The sequence below is a fragment of the Marmota monax genome, unplaced genomic scaffold (genome assembly GCF_021218885.2).
Source record: "Marmota monax isolate L192 unplaced genomic scaffold, Marmota_monax_Labrador192_F-V1.1 WCK01_AAM20220418_F8-fsc00193, whole genome shotgun sequence".
Lineage (NCBI taxonomy): Eukaryota > Metazoa > Chordata > Mammalia > Rodentia > Sciuridae > Marmota > Marmota monax.
The window spans coordinates 4,802,978-4,821,003 of record NW_026695203.1 but is presented as its reverse complement, the minus strand read 5'-3'; the positions used below and the strand labels follow the sequence as shown (position 1 = coordinate 4,821,003).

Below are 18,026 nucleotides of genomic sequence, written 5' to 3'. Positions count from 1 at the left end.
TCTTTCTTTTCTTTTTTTTTAGTTGTAGAGGGACACACCTTTCTTTCTTTTTTTAATATTTATTTTTTAGTGTTTTAGGTGGACACGGTGTCTTTATTTTTATGTGGTGCTGAGAATGAAACCCAGTTCCTCACACATGCTAGGTGAGCGCACTACCACTTGAGCCACATCCCCAGCCCCACGTTTGTATTCTTGATAGCTGCCGTTCTGACTGGAGTGAGATGAAATCTTAGAGTAGTTTTGATTTGTATTTCTCTAATTTCTAGAGATGTTAAACATTTTTTCATATATTTGTTGATTGATTGTATATCTTCTTCTGAGAAGTATCTGTGGTTTCTTGGCCCATTTATTGATTATGTTATTTGTTTTTTTGGTGTTAAGATTTTTGAGTTCTTTTTATATTCTAGAGATTAGTGCTCTATCTGACTGTATGTGGTAAGAATTTGTTCCCGATTACTAGGTTCTCTCTTCACCTCATTTATTGTTTCTTTTGCTGAGAAGAAGCTTTTTAGTTTGAATCCATCCCATTTATTGATTCTTGATATTGATTCTTGTGCTATAGGAGTTTTATTAAGGAAGTTGGGGCCTAATCTGACATGATGGAGATTTGGGATTACTTTTTTCTTCGAATAGATACACAGTGTCTCTGGTTTAATTCCTAGGTCCTCAATCCACTTTGAGTTGAGTTTTGTGCATGGTGAGAGATAGGGGTTTAATTTCAATTTTGTTGCATATAAATTTCCAGTTTTCCCAGCACCATTTGTTGAAGAGGCTGTCTTTTCTCCAGTGTACGTTTTTGGTGCCTTTTTCAAATATGAGATAACTGTAATTATGTGGGTTAGTCTCTGTGTTTTCTATTCTGTATCATTGGTCTACAAGTCTATTTTGGTGCCAATACCATGTTGTTTTTTAAATATATTTTTAGTTGTGATAGACCTTTTTTTTTTTTTAATTTATTTATTTATATGTGGTGCTGAGAATCGAACCCAGTGCCTCACACATACCTGAGAAGTGCGCTACCACTGAGCCCCAGCCCCAGCCCACCATGTTATTGCTCTGTAGTATAGTTTAAGGTCTGATATAGTGATGCCACCTGCTTCACTCTTCTTGTTAAGGATTGCTTTAGCTATTCTGGGTCTCTTATTTTTCCAGATGAATTTCATAACCACCTTTTCTCTTTCTGTGAGGAATGTCATTGGGGTTTTGATTGGAATTGCATTAGATCTGTATAGTGCTTTTGGTAGTATGGTCATTTTGACAATATTAATTCCGCCTATCCAAGAATAAGGTAGATCTTTCCATCTTCTAAGGTCTTCTTTAATTTCTTTCTTTAGCATTCTGTAGTTTTTGCTGTAGAGGTCTTTTACCTCTTTCGTTAGGTTGATTCCCAAGTATTTTATTCTTTTTGATGCTAATGTAAATGGGGTAGTTTTCCTTTCAGAGGATTTGTCACTGATATACAGAAATGCCTTTGATTTATATGTGTTGATTTTGTATCCTGCTACATTGCTGAATTCATTTATTAGTTCTAGAAGTTTTCTGGTGGAATTTTTTGGATCTTCTAGGTACGGAATCATATTGTGGGCAGATAGTGCTAATTTGAGTTGTTTACCTATCCGTATTCCTGTCTGTCTAATTGCTCTGGCCAGGGTTTCAAGAACTATGTTAAATAGATATGGTGAAAGAGGACATCCCTGTCTTGTTCCAGTTTTTAGAGGGAATGCTTTCAATTTTTCTCCATTTAGAATGATGTTGGCCTTAGGCTTAGCATAGATAGCTTTTACGATGTTGAGATGAAGGGGTGCTGTATTTTGTCGAATGCTTTTTTTTTTTTCTTTCATCTATTGAGATGATCATATGGTTCTTATCTTGAAGTCTATTGATGTGATGAATTACATTTATTGATTTCCGTTTGTGGAACCAACCTTGCATCCCTGTGATGAACCACACTTGATCCTGGTGTACTATCTTTTTGATATGTTTTTGTATTTGATTTGCCAGAAATTTATTGAGAATTTTTGCATCTATCTTCATTAGAGATATTGGTCTGAAGTTTTCTTTTTTTGATGTGTCTTTGCCTGGTTTTTAGAGTCAGGGTGATATTGGCTTCATAGAATGAGGAAGTTCTCTCTTTCTATTTCCTTAAATAAATTGAAGAGTATTGGTGTTAGTTCTTCTTTAACAGTCTTGTAGAACTCGGCTGTTGTAGCCATCTGGTCCTGGGCTTTTCTTGGTTGGTAGGCTTCTAATGGAGTCTTCTATTTCACGCTTGAAATTGATCTGTTTAAATTGTGTATATCATCCTGGTTCAATTTGGGCAAGTCGTATGACTCTAGAAATTTGTCAATGCCTTCAATATTTTCTGTTTTTTAGAGTACAAGTTTTCAAAATAGTTTCTTATTATCTTCTGTATTTCTGCAGTGTCCTTTGTGATTTTTCCTTTTCCATCACTTATGTTAGTAATTTGAGTTTTCTCTCTCTTCATTAGTTTTTCTCTCTCTTCATTAGTAAGGGTCTGTCAATTTTATTTATGTTTTCAAAGAACCAACTTTTTGTTTTGTCAATTTTTTCAATTGTTTCTTTTGTTTCAATTTCATTGATTTCAGCTCTGATTTTAATTATTTCCTGTCTTCTGCTTTTGGTGTTGATTTGTTCTTCTTTTTCTCGGGCTTTGAGATGTAATGTTAAGTCAGTCATTTATTTGTTGACTTTTTCTTCTTTTATGGAATGAGCTCCATGCAATGAACTTTCCTCTTAGTACTGCCTTCATAGTGTCCCAGAGATTTCAATATGTTATATCTATGTTCTCATTTACTTCTTAGAATTTTTTAATCTCCTTCTTGATGTCTTCTGCAACCCATTGTTCATTCAGTAGCATATCATTTAGTCTCTAGGAGTTAGAGTAGCTTTTATTATTTTATCATTGATTTCTAATTTTATTCCATTATGGTCTAATAGAATGCAGAGTAGAATCTCTACTTTTTTGTATTTGCTGAGTGTTGCTTTGTGGCATAATATATGGTCTATTTTAGAGTAGGATCCATGTGCTGGTGAGAAGAAAGTGTATTCGCTCGTTGAAAGATGAAATATTCTATATATGTCAGTTAAGTCTAAGTTATTAATTGTATTATTGGGTTCTATAGTTTCTCTGTTTAGCTTTTGTTTGGAAGATCTATTCAGTGGTGAAAGATTTATATTAAAGTCACCCCAAATTATTGTGTTGTTGTCTATTTGTCTCTTGAACTTGAGAAGAGTTCGTTTGATTCATGTAGATGCTTCATTGTTTGGGGCATATATATTTATAATGTTAAGTCTTGTTGGTGTATGGTTCCGTTGAGCAGTATGTAGTACCCTTCTTTATCCCTTTTGATTAACTTGAAGTCTACTTTATTTGATATGAGGGTGGAAACCCCTGCTTGCTTCTGCAGTCTATGTGAGTAGTATGATTTTTTTCCCAACCTTTCACTTTCAGTCTGTGGATGTCTTTTCTTATGAGATGAGTCTCCTGGAGGCAGAACATTGTTCGGCCTTTTTTTTTTTTTTTTTTTTAATCCATTCTGCTACTCTCTGTCTTTTGATTGGTGAGTTTAGGCCATTAACATTGAGGGTTATTATTGAGACATGATTTGTATTCCCAGCCATTTTTGTTTATTTTTGGTATTTAACTTGACTTGGTTTCTCCTGATAAGTTTTTCCTTTAGTGTAATACTTCCCACTACAATTTTCATCATTGTTTTTCATTTCCTCTTCATGGAATATTTTGCTGAGGATGTTCTGTGGTACAGGATTTCTAGTTTTAAATTCATTTAACTTTTGTTTGTCATGGAAGGTTTTTATTTCATCATCAGATCTAAAGCTTAATTTTGCTGGATATAAGATTCTTGGTTGTCATCCATTTTCTTTCAGAGCTTGGTATATGTTGTTCTAGGAAGTCTGCCTTTGAGGGTCTAGATTGAAAACTCTTCTGAGATACAAATTGGTCTCTCCTTATATGTGATCTGAGTCCTCTCTCTTGTGGCTTTTAAGATTCTATCCTTGTTCTGTATGCTAGGTATTTTCATTATAATGTGCCTTGGTGTAGATCTGTTGTAATTTTGCATATGTGGTGTCCTGTAAGCCTCTTGTATTTGGTTTTCCAATTTTTTCTTCATGCTTGGGAAATTTTCTGATATTATCTCATTAAAGAGATTGTGCATTCCTTTGGTTTGAAACTCTGTGCCTTGCTCTATCCCAGTAACTCTTAGATTTGGTCTTTTGATGCTGTCCCATAATTCTTGGGTGCTCTGTTCATAATTTCTTACTATATTCCCTGTGTGGTCAACTTTATTTTCCAGATAGTATACTTTGTCTTCATTGTCTGATGTTCTTTCTTCCAAGTGATATGGCCTGTTGGTTATGCTTTCTATTGAGTTTTTTATTTGGTTTATTGTATCCTTCATTTCAAGGATTTCTGACTTTTTTTTTTTTTTTAGTCTCTCTTTCTTGAAGTAATCTTTTGCTACCTGTGTTTGCTGTCTGATCTCTGTGTTGGAGTGATCAATTTTTTGCCCATATTTGTTCATTTAGGCCATTCTTTAATTCACATGTAATTTTAATTATGAACCTTCTGAACTCCTTCTCTGACATTTCATCAACTTTGGGTTCTGTTATTGTAATATTCTGGTTGGTTTGGGGCGCTTTCTTACCTTGTTTTTTCCTGTCTCTGTGTCTTCCTTTCTTGCAGTGTGGATCTGAGATATTACAGTTTCTCCATTATATTCTTTTAGTACCTGTGCAGATTGACTGTAACTCACCTTGATGCTGGGCTTCCAGACCCTGCTGGTGTTCCTGCATGTATGTTACTGCAGCTAAAGTTGGTGGCAGCAAGAGTGGAGGTAACTGGAAATAGTAGTGGAGATGCCCCAAGATGGATGCATTGTGTTTCCGAGATGGGGCTGAAAGGGTGGGCTTACAATGTTTTTGCTCTGAAATGCAGCTGTTTCTAGGCCCTGTCTGTTGTCCAAAGGTAGAGGCTACTGTGTAGGGGGAAGGCTGTGATCATTTCTCCAGTGTCCTGAGATGGAAGTGGGTTAGGCTTGGGCTGGTGGGGGGCAGGATGGCGGTGGACCTAGGCTGGGCCTGGGCTCCAGTAGTGGTCTGCTGGTCTGGGCCAGGCCTGAGTTCCTGTGGTGGTCTCTATTTTTTGATTCTTTAATTTGTTGTCATATACTTGTTCATAGTAGTCTCTTATATTTCTTTGGTATGAGTTTTAATGTCTTTTATTTCTGATTTTCTTTTGAGTCATCTTTTTCTCTCAGTCTAGCTGAAGGTCTGCCTTTTTTTAATATTTATTTTTTTAGTTTCAGTTGGACACAGTACCTTTATTTTATTTATTTACTTTTATGTGGTGATAAAGATCAAACCCAGGGCCTTGCACATGCTGCTGAGCCCCAGCCCCAGACCCCACTTTTTTTTTAATCCTGGAAAAATCAACTCTTAGTTTCTTTGAACTTTTTATTGCTTCTCTTTTTATTTCATTTACTTCTGTTCTGATCTTCATTATTTCTTGCTAATTTTGGGTTTAGCTTGTTCTTTTTCTTATTCTTTGGGATTCATTTAAGGTATTCTTAATGTAGCATTTATTGCTATAAACTTCCTTGTTAGAACTGCTTTTGCTGCATCCCATAAAATTTTTTATGCTCTGTTTCCATTTTCATTCATCTGGCAATATTTTTAAAATTTCTATTGCCCCACTGGTTGTTGAGGAGTGTGTTAAGTGAGACTTTCCAATTGTCTTCTATTGGTAATTTCCAGTTTCATAGTGTTGTTAGAAAAGATACTTGATATGATTTCATTCCCCTTGAATTTGTCAAGATTTGTTGTTGAGATCCACAGTTCCTAAGCCATATGCTTGTTGTTTAATTAAACAGAAGGGGGGAACTTGTGTCCTAGCATATGATCTGTCTTGGAAAATGTTCTGTTCATGCTTGGGAAAAATGTATATTCTCCTGCGGTTGGATAGAATTTTCTGTTCCTCTGTTGGGTCCATTTGGTTTATATTGTGTTATCTTTTGTCTTATTGATTTGTTTATCTGAATGATCTAGCCATTGTTAAAATGAAGTCCCCTACCACTAGACTGCTATCTTTACCTTCAGTTTTTACTGTATATGTTTAAATGCCGTGATGTACAAATGTATTTTACAATTATATTAACAGATTGAGCCCTTATCAGCACTTAATGACCATTGTCTCTAGTGACACTTTTTAAAAATATATATTTCTTAAGTTGTAGATCGACACGATGTCTTTATTTGTATTTTATTTTTATGTGGTGCTGAGGATTGAATACAGTGCCTCATACTTGCTAGACAAGCATTCTACCACCCAGCCACAACCCCAGCCCACTTAGGGACACTTTATTTTTAAATTAAAAAAAAAAATTTTTTTTTTTTTTTTAGTTGTAGATGGACACTTTATTTATTTATTTTTAATGTGGTACTGAGGATCAAACCCAATGCCTCACACATGCAAGGCAAGCGCTCTACCATTGAGCTACAGCCCCAGCCCTCTAATGGCAGTTTTTGACTTAAAGTCTGTTTTAACCTCTGCTCTGTTTAACATTTGAATGGAATATCTTTTCATATGTTTAGTATTAAATGGCACCCTTCTCTTTGAGTTTGACAAACTCTTCAGTGTTCCATGTAAGGTAGATCTAGAGGAGATGAACTCCCACATTTTTTTCTGTATAGTGGTCAGATAGTAAATATTTTAGCCTTTGTATGCTACAAGGTCTATGTTGCAACTATTCTTATCTACTATTGTAGCATGAAAGTAGACGCAGAAAATATGTAAATAGGTATAACATGACCACAAGTCAGGTATGGGATGGTTTTGGTCTCTGAGCCATGGTTTGCTTACCTGCAATTCAGGCTAACATGGTTGATTACATTTATTGTGTTTGAATATTAAACAAGTGTTCTTTTCCCTTGGTAAACTTCTCGTGTTGTTAATGTTTCTTTTTATAATATTTTATATTCCTGAATTTGATTTGCTATTGTAATCTGACTTTTCTGCTTTTCATTTTGTATGTGGTTCAGAATGCTAATTTTAATAGGGTATTTCTCATATTGAGTTTTCATATTAATTTGAACAGGAATAAACTAATACTCTATAGTAAGATATTTTCTAATACATATTTAATGGTTATCCAGGACATTCTGCATTTGAAAAAGCAGTTGTTTTAATTTGCAGACCTTTTGATATTATGTTCCTGTCTTTTGTGTACCATGGATTATGAATTTACAGATTTATGGCAGAAGTAAAGAGATTATCCCCACAGAATAATAGTAATCACAGTAGTTGTGTGCTGTTATAATAGGAAAGGTCGGGTTAATTTGCTAAAACAGATAATCTTCATGTGGCATAAATTAAATATTTTTGACTTATTTTACAGGGAAATTTTAAAACTTGCAGATAGATTTCACTTTAGCAGTTTATCTGCAGACTGAAAATGGGGTCTGAGGATAAGAAAGAGGCTTGTACCATACCTGGAGTCCCTCCCTCTGTGGCTTGATAATATCTCCTTGAGGATTTTTGTGTTTATGATGCTTAGAATACTGGTCTGTTCTTCATACAGTCAGTCTTCTGTACCTGTGAGTTCCATATCCATGAATTCATCTAACTGCAGATCAAAAATATTTGAAAAATATTTTACTGAACACACATAGATTTTTTCCCCCTTTCCATTATTCTTTAAACAATGCCATATGACATTTATTTGTAAAATTTACATTGCATTATGTGTCATAAGCACTCTAGAAATGTTTTAAAGGAAGATGTGTATAGGTAATATGCAAATACTATGCTAGTTTATGTAAAGAGTTTGAGCATCCTATGGTCAGTTCTCTGTGACTATTGAGGGGCTATTGTTTTGTCTGTCTGATTTTGGTGGCAGTATAATGCTGACAGTTTGGTGTCAGATAGTGTCCTCTTTGGGTGGACAAGTGCGCCCTCTTATATTTTCTAGAGGAAATTCTATAGAATAGGTGTTTATCTTTTCTTCAGATGCTGAATAGAGTTAGCCAGTAAAAGCACTTGGGCCTGGAGATTACTATTTCAGAAGGCTTTATACTACACATCATACTTTTTAAAAAAGTTATGGTGCTGTTTGGGTTACCTATTTCATCTTGGTGAATTTTGATTGTTATCTTAGTGAATTGTTCCATTGCATCTGAAGATCTGAAACTTACATGTGGAATTCTTTCATTGTCCTTTTCACGTCCGTGGAATCTGGGTAAAATCCTCTCTTATTCCTATTATTTGTGTCTTCGTATCTTCTCTTTATTGGTCAGATTTTTTTTTTCTCTCCCCTTTCTGTGTTTGATTTTGTTTACTCTAAGCACATTCTGCAATGGAATTATTCAGAATTTCATTTTCATAATTGTGGTATTTCAGAAGGCAGAATGTCCTCAAGATTCATCCGTGTTGCAGTGTAGCCTATCTTAGAATTGCCTTCCTTTATAAGGCAGAATAATATTCTGGTGTGTGTGTGTGTGTGTGTGTGTGTGTGTGTGTATCACATTGCTGATTTGTTTTTCACTTGGGCACTTGGTTGCTTCCATGATTTAGCTATTGTGAACCATACTGATGTGAACTTGGGTGTACCAATATCTCTTTGAGACCCTGCTTTTGAATATTTTGGGCATACCCAGAAGTAGGATTTCTGGATCACGTGGAAGTTCTATTGTTAAATTTGAGAGGAAATGTTATACTGTTTTCCACAGTGGCCATAACTTTTTACATTTCTGTCAACAGTGCACACTAGTTCCAACTTCTGGATATTCTTACAAAATTTGTTATTGTCTGGTTTTTGAAAAGAGTTATCCAAATAGCTGTGATGATGGTGTCTCCTAGGTTTGATTGGTGTTTGCCTAGTGATTAGATGTTGAGCATCTTTTCATGTGCTTTTGGCAATTTGTATATCTTCTTTGGAGAAATGCCTGTGCAAGTCCCTTGCTCTTTTTTGAATTGAGTTTTGTTTTTGTTGAGCTCTAGAAGTTCTTTATATATTCTGAATGTTAATTCTTTAGAAAAATTTGATGGTTTAGTTGATTTTTACTTTTTTATTTTCCTTCAGTTTCTTTGATTCATGTTCTTATTTCTTTCTTTCAGCCAGATGTGGATTTATTTTTGCCTTTCTTCTTTTCTAACATAAGCATTGATGCTATATAATATTTTTTCAGTAACTATTTTAGCTATATTTAACAAGTTGTGGTATATTGTATTTTCATTTTTGTTTATGTATTTTTTATTTCTTTGAGGTTCTGTTGATTTGTGGAGTGTTTAGAAATGTGTTGATTTCTGCCTATTTGAAGATTTCGGCTTCAACTCGTTATCATCTGAGAATATATTTTTTAATTATTTCTAAGCAGGTTTAAGGTTTGGTCTATGACCAGAGAACATGGCCTGTACTTGTTAATGTTCTGTGGGTACCTGATAAGAAATGTGCATTTTAGCTGTGGCTGAGTGTTTTGTAAGTTTTGTTAATTACACTAATTTCGTTGATGATATTGTTCAGTTCTTCTACATGCTTTCTGATTTTTCTCTCCAAGAATTCTATTATTGAGAAAGCAATGTTGAAGTTTCTCAGTACAATTGTGGAGTTTTGTCCTTTCAGTTGTGTGATGGTTTTGCTTTATGTATTTTAAAGTTCATTTGTTAGATGGATGCACATTTAGAATTATCTGTTGGTGAATTTACTCTTGTACCAATCAATATGTAATAATCCTCTTAAATCTGTTAACTTTTTTTTTTTTTGAAATCTACGTTGTATGGTATTGACATAGCTATTCCAGCTTAATTTTGATTAGTGTTTGCATTGTATCTAATTTTTCTTTAAAGAGGTCATTTTTTTGAATTGATTTTCATGTAGACAACATACAAATAGGTGTTTTAAAAAAAGATTCTGATAATTTTTATATTTTCATTGGTGTGTTCAGACCATTTATGTTTAATATAATTATTGATATGTTTGTATTTAAGTCCATCTTTTTGTTATTTGCTTTCAGTGAGTTTTAAATTTTTGTTTTTAATTTTTATTTCTAAAATTTTTACTTGGTACATAGTCTGTTTGATATGTTTTGTTAAGAGTGTTTGTAATTGCTCATTCACACTTTTATAAAATAGCTATTTTAAAGTGTTCATTAGACAATGTTCATTAGTCATTTTGTCATTGGTCTTAATTGAATGTATTTTTTATGTGATTTGATGTGTTTGTAGTTCTTTGTGTATTGAACATTTAGAATATGATGAAACTTCAGGTTTTATAGACATTTTATGGAGAGCATTGATATTTTTGGCTTAGCTGCCTCGTGGCCTGAGTAGGTACAGGCTACGATTTCCAACCAGCCTTCTGTGGGCTATGGTCAGTTCAGCTTAATTTTCAAAGCCTATGCAGTGCTGTTACTATAGGTAGGGTAAGTGTGTACTAAGAATTTTGGCACCTGGCCAGAATTCTGTTAGCTCAGTTGTGAAGGTCTTTGTTTAACTAATTATACTTACTAGGATCAGGTTCATCCATGGGCAGGTGGTGGGTGAGCCCAGGATGCACACATATACTCTTTCTGCATGTTGGTACTCACTCCTGGGCTTTTTGGGATTGCGTTGAATTCAGGCCAGGGGATAAGGTATGAATAAGTGTATGATAAGGTATGAATGAGTGTATCCATTGCTATTTTGGTAATACTTTCAATTGTATGTCTATTCCAGCTCAGCTTATTGTTTATGTATGTATATGTGTGTGTATAAAATTATAATTTTTTTCCAGGAAACTCAAAATAGTCATTTCCAGGTTTTCTTTTTTTTTTTTTTTAAGTTTTAAAAAATTGACACATAAAAATCGTCTCTATGGAGTACCATGTGATGTTTCAGTATGCATATATATTATGTAACATTTAAATCTGAATAAGCCTGTCTCTTCAAACATGTATCGTTTCTCTGTGTTGATAACACCCAGATCCCTTTTTCTAGTTTTTTCTTGAATACACAGATTATTATCAATTTCTGTAGTAACTCTGCTATAAAATAGAACACTAAAATTTATTTCTCCTATGTAACTGTAAATTAGTACCTTTTGAACAGTCTTCCTGGGTTTTATAGTTGCTTTCAGTGGGATATAAGAGTTGACTTCATCTTAACTAGAACTGGTGCTGAGAGCCATAGCCCAGTTGGAATGATGCATGGCATTTTGCCAGAAGTAGTGGTTGAGATGATGATGGTTATGTTAAGCTGTGTATTCAATTGTATATTAGACCCCTACTTTGGCGTCCTGGCGCTAGTTCTTGCAGGGATTCCTGGGGAGTTGGTTGGGGAAGTGCCGGAGGAGGGATTTTCCAGTTGGTGTGTGGTGTGTCCCGGGAGAAGGCTGCCTGCGTGTTCGGAAATAAAGTTTGTTCCTGCTTGAGTGGCTCGTGATTTGTGCCCAGCCAGACTGCGGCAAACTGGAGCCCCTGTTAATTTTTTTTTTTTTTTTAAAGAAAGAGTGTGTGTGTGAGAGAGAGAATTTTAATATTTATTTTTTTAGTTCTCGGTGGACACAACATCTTTGTTTGTATGTGGTGCTGAGGATCGAACCCGGGCCGCACGCATGCCAGGCGAGTGCGCTACTGCTTGAGCCACATCCCCAGCCCCCCTGTTAATTTTTCTTTCAGAATTTTATGTGCATCTAAAAATGAATAGCAGGCTATGATTTTCTTTCATTATTTTTGTATTGTTTTGGTGTGAGAATTATTTATACAAAACATAGGTACCAGTGTTTTATTCCTTTTAATTCCATCTGTATCTTGTGTTGGATATTGGTATTAATGTCTGTCTGGTTTTGCTTTCGTGCAAAGCTGACCTTATGGAATGAGTTGGGAAGTGTTTCTTTCCCCTTTCCCCCCCCCCCCCCCCAAGGGTAGTTTAGGGCTATTATTATTTAATGCTCAATAGAATTCATCAGTAAAGTCATCTGGGCTTGGAATTTTCTTTGTGGGAAGGTTTATAACTACCAATTAAATTTTTCTAATAGAAAATTTGAATATCCCAGTGTCTATTTCCAGTCTTTTATCAGTTTTGGTAAATTGGTGCCATCCAAGGAATTTTGCTGTTTCATTTAAGTTGTTGATTTATTGGTATAAAATTACTTATAATGTTTTCTCATTGTCCTTTTAGCCCATCTTGTTCCATTGTCCCAGATGTGGAATACCTACATAAGCAACAAATATACCACTTATGGTAACTTTGAAATAATATGTGAATATTTGTTACATTTATGGAATTGAATTTATGGAACTTAATGGGTTAGTGTATATTGCTCCTGTAGTGATGTCCCCTTTCACTTTTGATATTGTTATGATGTATTTTTTCTCTCAATCATTTTTAGCTTGGGATCCATCAATTTTATTATTTTTTTTCAAAGAACCATCTTTTGGTTTAACTGGTTTTTAAAAAATTCCTATTATGTTTTAAAATTGCTTTTAGTTGTAAATGGACCCAATACTTGTGTTTTATTTATTTTTTTATTATTTTATTTTGGTACTGAGGATCAAACCCAGTGCTTCATATGTGCTAGGCAAGTACTATACCACCAAGCTACAACTCCAGCACCCCATTATGTTGCTTTCTGCCTTTATTTCTCCCCTTCTTAGGTATTATGGGTTTGCTTTGCCCATTTGCTGGACCCACCCTGCCCTTTTCTGGATGATACTGGGGATTGAACCCAGGACTCAAATATGCTTGGTAAACACTGCCACTTTTTTGCTTCTTATTTGGAGACAGGGTCTTCCTAAGTTGCTGGCCTTGAACTTGCAGTCCTCCTTCCTCAGCCTACTGAGTCACTGGGATTACAGTGCCACCACACCTTGCTCCATTTTTGGATTTCTTAATTGGCAACTTAATTTGAGTTGGGTTCTTCCTTGGTTTCTGATATGACTGTTTAAACTGTATATGTCCCTCTACTCATTTCATCACAAGTTTTGAAATATTGTGTTTCCTGCCTCAGCTTTCCAAGCCACTGGTATTATAGGTGTGTGCCACCATGCCTGGCTAAGCATGTTAATTTTATATATATTACAACCCCCAAAATAATTTTTTTGCTTTAAATAGTTAACTTTTAAGGAAATGTGAAAATGGGAAAGTCTTTAAAATTTACATCTGTGTTACCATCACATTATTCTGTTGCATACATTCAGGTTTTTATTGGGTACTACTTTCCTGTTTGAAGAATTTTCTTAGCATATCTTGGCACTTGCAATGAAGGTTTGTTGGTGAAGAATTCATTCAGCATTTGTTTGAAGTTTTTAGTTCATTGTTGTTGAAGGATACTTTTTTGGGGAAGGTTACTTTTATGTATTTATTTTTTTAGGTGCTGGAAGTAGACTCCAAGTCCTTATGCAGGTTAGGCAAGGGCTCCACCACACAGCCCAGCCTCAGCCATTGATGGATGCCTTTTTGAGTGTATGGTACTGGGGATTGAATCCAGGGCCTCCAGCTTGCTAAGCACGTTCTCCCCTACTGAAGTGCATTTCCAGCTCTTTAAAAAAAATTTGAGACAAGATTTTGTTGAGTTGCCAAGCTGGCATTGAACTTGCGATCCTCCTGCCTTAACCTCCTGAGAGGCTGGGATCACAGGCTTGATAGATACAGTTTTTTTTTTTAATATTTATTTTTTTAGTTGTAGTTGGGCAGAATATCTTTATTTTATTTATTTTTATGTGGTGCTGAGGTTTAAACCCAGGGCCTCATATGTGCTCTACCGCTGAGCCACAATCTCAGCCCAATAGATACAGTTTACTACACATTTTCTTGACTTTTCATAGGGATTCCCTTTAATTAATTCCTGCCTTTTAAATTTTTAAAAATTTAAAATTTTTTTAATTTGAAATTTTGAGATGGGGTCTCACTCTTGCTGAGGGCCTTGCTAAGTTGCTGAGGTTGGCTTTGATACAGGCATGCGCCACTGCACTTGGCTCCTTTACTTTTTCCCTTGAGCACTTCTAAGTATGTTTTCCATAGTCTGGCTTACGATTTCAGAGGAAAAGCCTGTTGTCTTATTTTTGTCACTCTGTGGATAATGTCTCTGTAACTTTTAAGATTTTTCTGCTCTTACTCTTTTCCAACAATTTTACTATAAACCACTTTGTCATTATCTATTGAGAGAACACAATTTGCAAAATTTATAGTGATTATTTCACTAAATGCTTTATTTTCTCCCTTCCTTACTCCAGCCTCATGCCTGTTAGATGTGTTTCTGTTTTCCCACAGGGCCTTGTAGCTGTGTTTGTCATTTTTCACTCTGTCTTCAGTTTGGATAGTTTTTTGTTTTTTTTTTAAAGTGTCTTTAAGGCAAGTGATTTTTTTTTTTTTTTAAATTAGATGTTAATCTTTCAATGTAAAAGCTTAATTTAACATTATTTTTAAAAACTTTTTTTTTTTACACTTATACGTGACAGTAGATTCTATTTTGATACATTTATACAAACATGGAATATATCTTTTTCTGATTAGGATCCCAGTCTTGTGGATGTGCATGTTGAGATTCGCTGTGGTGTATTCACATATGTATGTACACAGGAAAGTTATGTCAGGTTCACTTGACTGTCTTTTCTTTTTCTATCCCATACCCTTCCCTCCATTCCCATTTGTTCTACTGAACTCCCCCCACCTTGTGTGTTTGCATCCGCATATCAGAGAGAAATTTGACCTCTGTTTTTTAAAAATTTTTATTTATTTAGTTATTTTTTTAGAATTGGCTTATTTTACTTAGCATGATAGTGTCCACATTCATCCATTTACTGGCACATGTCATAAAGTCATTCTTCTTTATGGCTGAGTAATATTCTATTGTGTATATAAACCACATTTTCTTTGTCTATTCATCTGTTGAAGGGCACCTAGGTTGGTTCCACAGCTTAGCCATTGTGAATTCAGCTGGTATAAACATTGATGTGGCCATGTCACTATAGTATGCTGAGTTTAACTTCTTTGGATATACACTGAGGAGTGATATAACTGGATCAAATGATGATTTCATTTCTAGGTTTTTGAGAAATCTCCATATTGCTTTCTAGAGTGGTTACACCAATTTGCAGTCCCACCAGCAATATATGAGTGTACTCTTTTCCCCACATGCTCGCCAACATTTATTGTTTCTATTCTTGATTATTGCCATTCTGAGTGGAGTGAGTTTAAATCTCAGTGTAGTTTTAATGTGCATTTCTCTAATTGCTGGAGATTGACATTATTTTTTGATTTTACTTTCATGAGCTCCATTTTTATTTTTAATAGCTTCCATTTCTCTCATGTTCATGTTTTCCTTTATATTCTTGAGCATATGAAATGTGTAATTGCTGCTTTAATATGCATGCTTCCCCTTTTTTGTCATCTCCTATTGATTCCTGTTTCTGTTCCCTCATTCTCCTGATCATGGCTTACATCTTGGCTTCCTTTCCTATGTCTTGTATGTTTTAAGTGGATGCCCCACATTGTGATTTATTTTTGTTGTCTTTTTACGACTGATGCATTTTTCTACCTGGCTGTTTAGTTAGTTGTGAACTATTTTGATCTTTTGACAGCTGTCTGCTCTTTTAGGGATGGTCTAGACTAGCATTTTGTTCTGAGTCTCCTTTATCCCTGCTCCTAAGGAGTCTTGCTGTACTCCACTGAATGTAGAGGGACATGACTCTGTGAGATGGGACTTTTCGTATTATAATTCTGTTGAAATTATTTTTCCGCTGATAGTTTTTCTTATTTAGCTTTAGAAGATTTCATACCACACATAATACAGATTGCTGTTCAGATTAAAAAACACATGGGTGCCCTAATGCAGGTTTCTGCTTGTCCTCTTGAGTACTGTGTCCCACAAATTCTGGCCTCCCTAAGCATCTCTGACTGGTGATTTCTGTATTCTCATTTCAATACAGTTTCTCTCTGGGTTCTTCACGTGCTCTAGTTTGTTTGTAAGTTCAGTCCGTGCAGAAGGTGCATGCAAAGGTAGGGCTTCCCTTGTGTGTTTCCTCTTGTTCAAGAATTCAGTTTTATACCTCTCATTGGCCAGTGTCTAATAACAGTCATTTCTCATGTTTTGTCTGGTTTTGTGACTGGAGGGTGATTTTTTGTTTTTTGATACTGAGGATTGAACCCAGGGAGTTAACCACTGAGCCACATCCCCATCCCTATTTTGTATTTTATTTAGAGACAGGGTTTCACTGAGTTGCTTAATGCCTCACTTTTGCTGAGGCTGGCTTTGAACTGGTGATCCTCCTGCCTCAGCCTCCTGAGCTGCTTGGATTACAAGCATGCGCCACCACACCCGGTGTGAAGGGTGATTTTTTTTTGACCCCTCTTTGAACTCCTGTGTTACTTTAAGTAGATGTCTTTTATGTTATTTTAGGAACTCAGTTGTAGAGTGTCAGCTTCTAAGATTACTGTGATACATTGCATTTTGGTAGAAAAATTTCTCAACTGAAGTTGGTGCTATTCTGTTACTTCAGATTTCCTTGTAATAAAGTGAAGCAAAGAAGACTAAAATGAAATGGTTAAGAGATAGAAAGGAAAAATAGGAAGAATCCAAAGGGTTAAAATAAATAATTTTCATGTCATAATTAGACTCGAGACTTTCATTAAAATCGAAATCTGGAAACATTTGAATCAATATAGAAATAAAAATATGTATTTTTCTATTTAATCCTGGAAATTGGCAGTTAGTATGGGTTTGACAAGCATGACCATTGTCTTTTGAATCCAGAAGTTAGTGTCTGATCACTCAGAATAGTCACATAATCAGAAGCCAGGGGCAGCAGTCAGGAACACATGAATGAAGTACTAGAGATCTGAAAAGGACATGTTGATAAATTGGTCCACTGGCCAGAAAGAAAAGAATTCTGATAGATTGTTGAGTATGATGACAAAACCGGGAGCCGGCAACACAAGAGAAAAAACAAAAACAAAAATTAAAATAAGAATTCTTCCTGAGGACTAAATAGTGCAGTGCAGACAACTGGTGTGTTGATCAAGGTTATAAACTAGATAAAACTAGTCTAAAATAAGCCAGTTGTGTCAAAAAATAGTCATGTGGTGTGATAATGGAGTGATAAGCTCAAAACAGATCAGGGCTGTGTGAAGAGCCTGCTCAGCCATGCACCTTTCAGTTCTTTAGAAAGGTCACCTGTAATCACCTGTAATTTGGTTGGTGAAGGACCAACCAAAGGTGCAGTTTCCCTCCATGGAGTCCCTGCACTTGCTTGCTTTCTGTCCCACTTGGATTGTCTCAGGGGTTTCCAGCCTCTCGGTCCCAAGTCTTCGTATTGGTCTGTGGGTTCCTCAGCCAAGACATCCTTGCTCCTCTCACACCTTCTTCCACCTGTCAGCTTCCATGCCCATGCCATCTCAGCCCTCTTTCCTTAGAAGAACCTCACAAGTTGTACCGGTGCTGTTCCCTCTATGGCAGTGCTTTCCCCGCAAATGTCCTAGTGACTGGAGAGTTACCTTCTACCCCACATCTGCCTACACAGAATTTTATCAACCTGGTGCCCAGTCGCCAGCTTTTGGTGCTTTTCTTTCTTTCTTTTTTTTTTTTAGTTGTAGATGGACACAATACCTTTATTCTGTTTGTTTATTTTTTATGTTGTGGTGAGGATCGAACCCATTGCCTCTCATATGTGCAAGGCAAGTGCTCTGCCACTGAGCCACAATCACAGCCCGGTGCTTCATTTTCTTGATGTTGTATGTACTTTCTTTGTGACCATGTGTCGTCACTGGAGGACAATTGTGGGGACAGTGACTTGCCTTTTATCTACTTCTGTTGCCCTTTGGGCAGTTGACACAGGAGTGGTACAGGAGTTCATGATGCTTGTCATATGTGTTGTCTAGATATTTGTTTAAAAGGCTCAAGCTGGTTTTATCTATTAGTTTGTGAGTATGGAATGTTAAATTCCCTTTAATTTTCAGTTATCATCTCTTCATTTTTGTGTAAATATTTGCTTTATATAATAATGTGAAGTTCTTTATG

At 35.6% G+C, this 18,026-nt stretch overlaps 1 protein-coding gene across 14 annotated transcripts in view; it reads left to right on the top strand.

Annotated features, from left to right (window-relative positions):
- Kmt2c (lysine methyltransferase 2C) overlaps window positions 1–18,026 on the top strand; it is a 275,600-nt gene that overhangs the window by 53,273 nt on the left and 204,301 nt on the right. For 2 of the 14 annotated variants that reach the window (XM_058574364.1, XM_058574361.1), the window contains exon 2: window positions 12,191–12,253. The exons of the other annotated variants lie outside the window; for them this stretch is intronic. The gene's annotated coding sequence lies outside the window, so the exon portion shown is untranslated. The remainder of the gene's footprint in view (window positions 1–12,190; window positions 12,254–18,026) is intronic. 14 annotated transcript variants of the gene reach the window in all.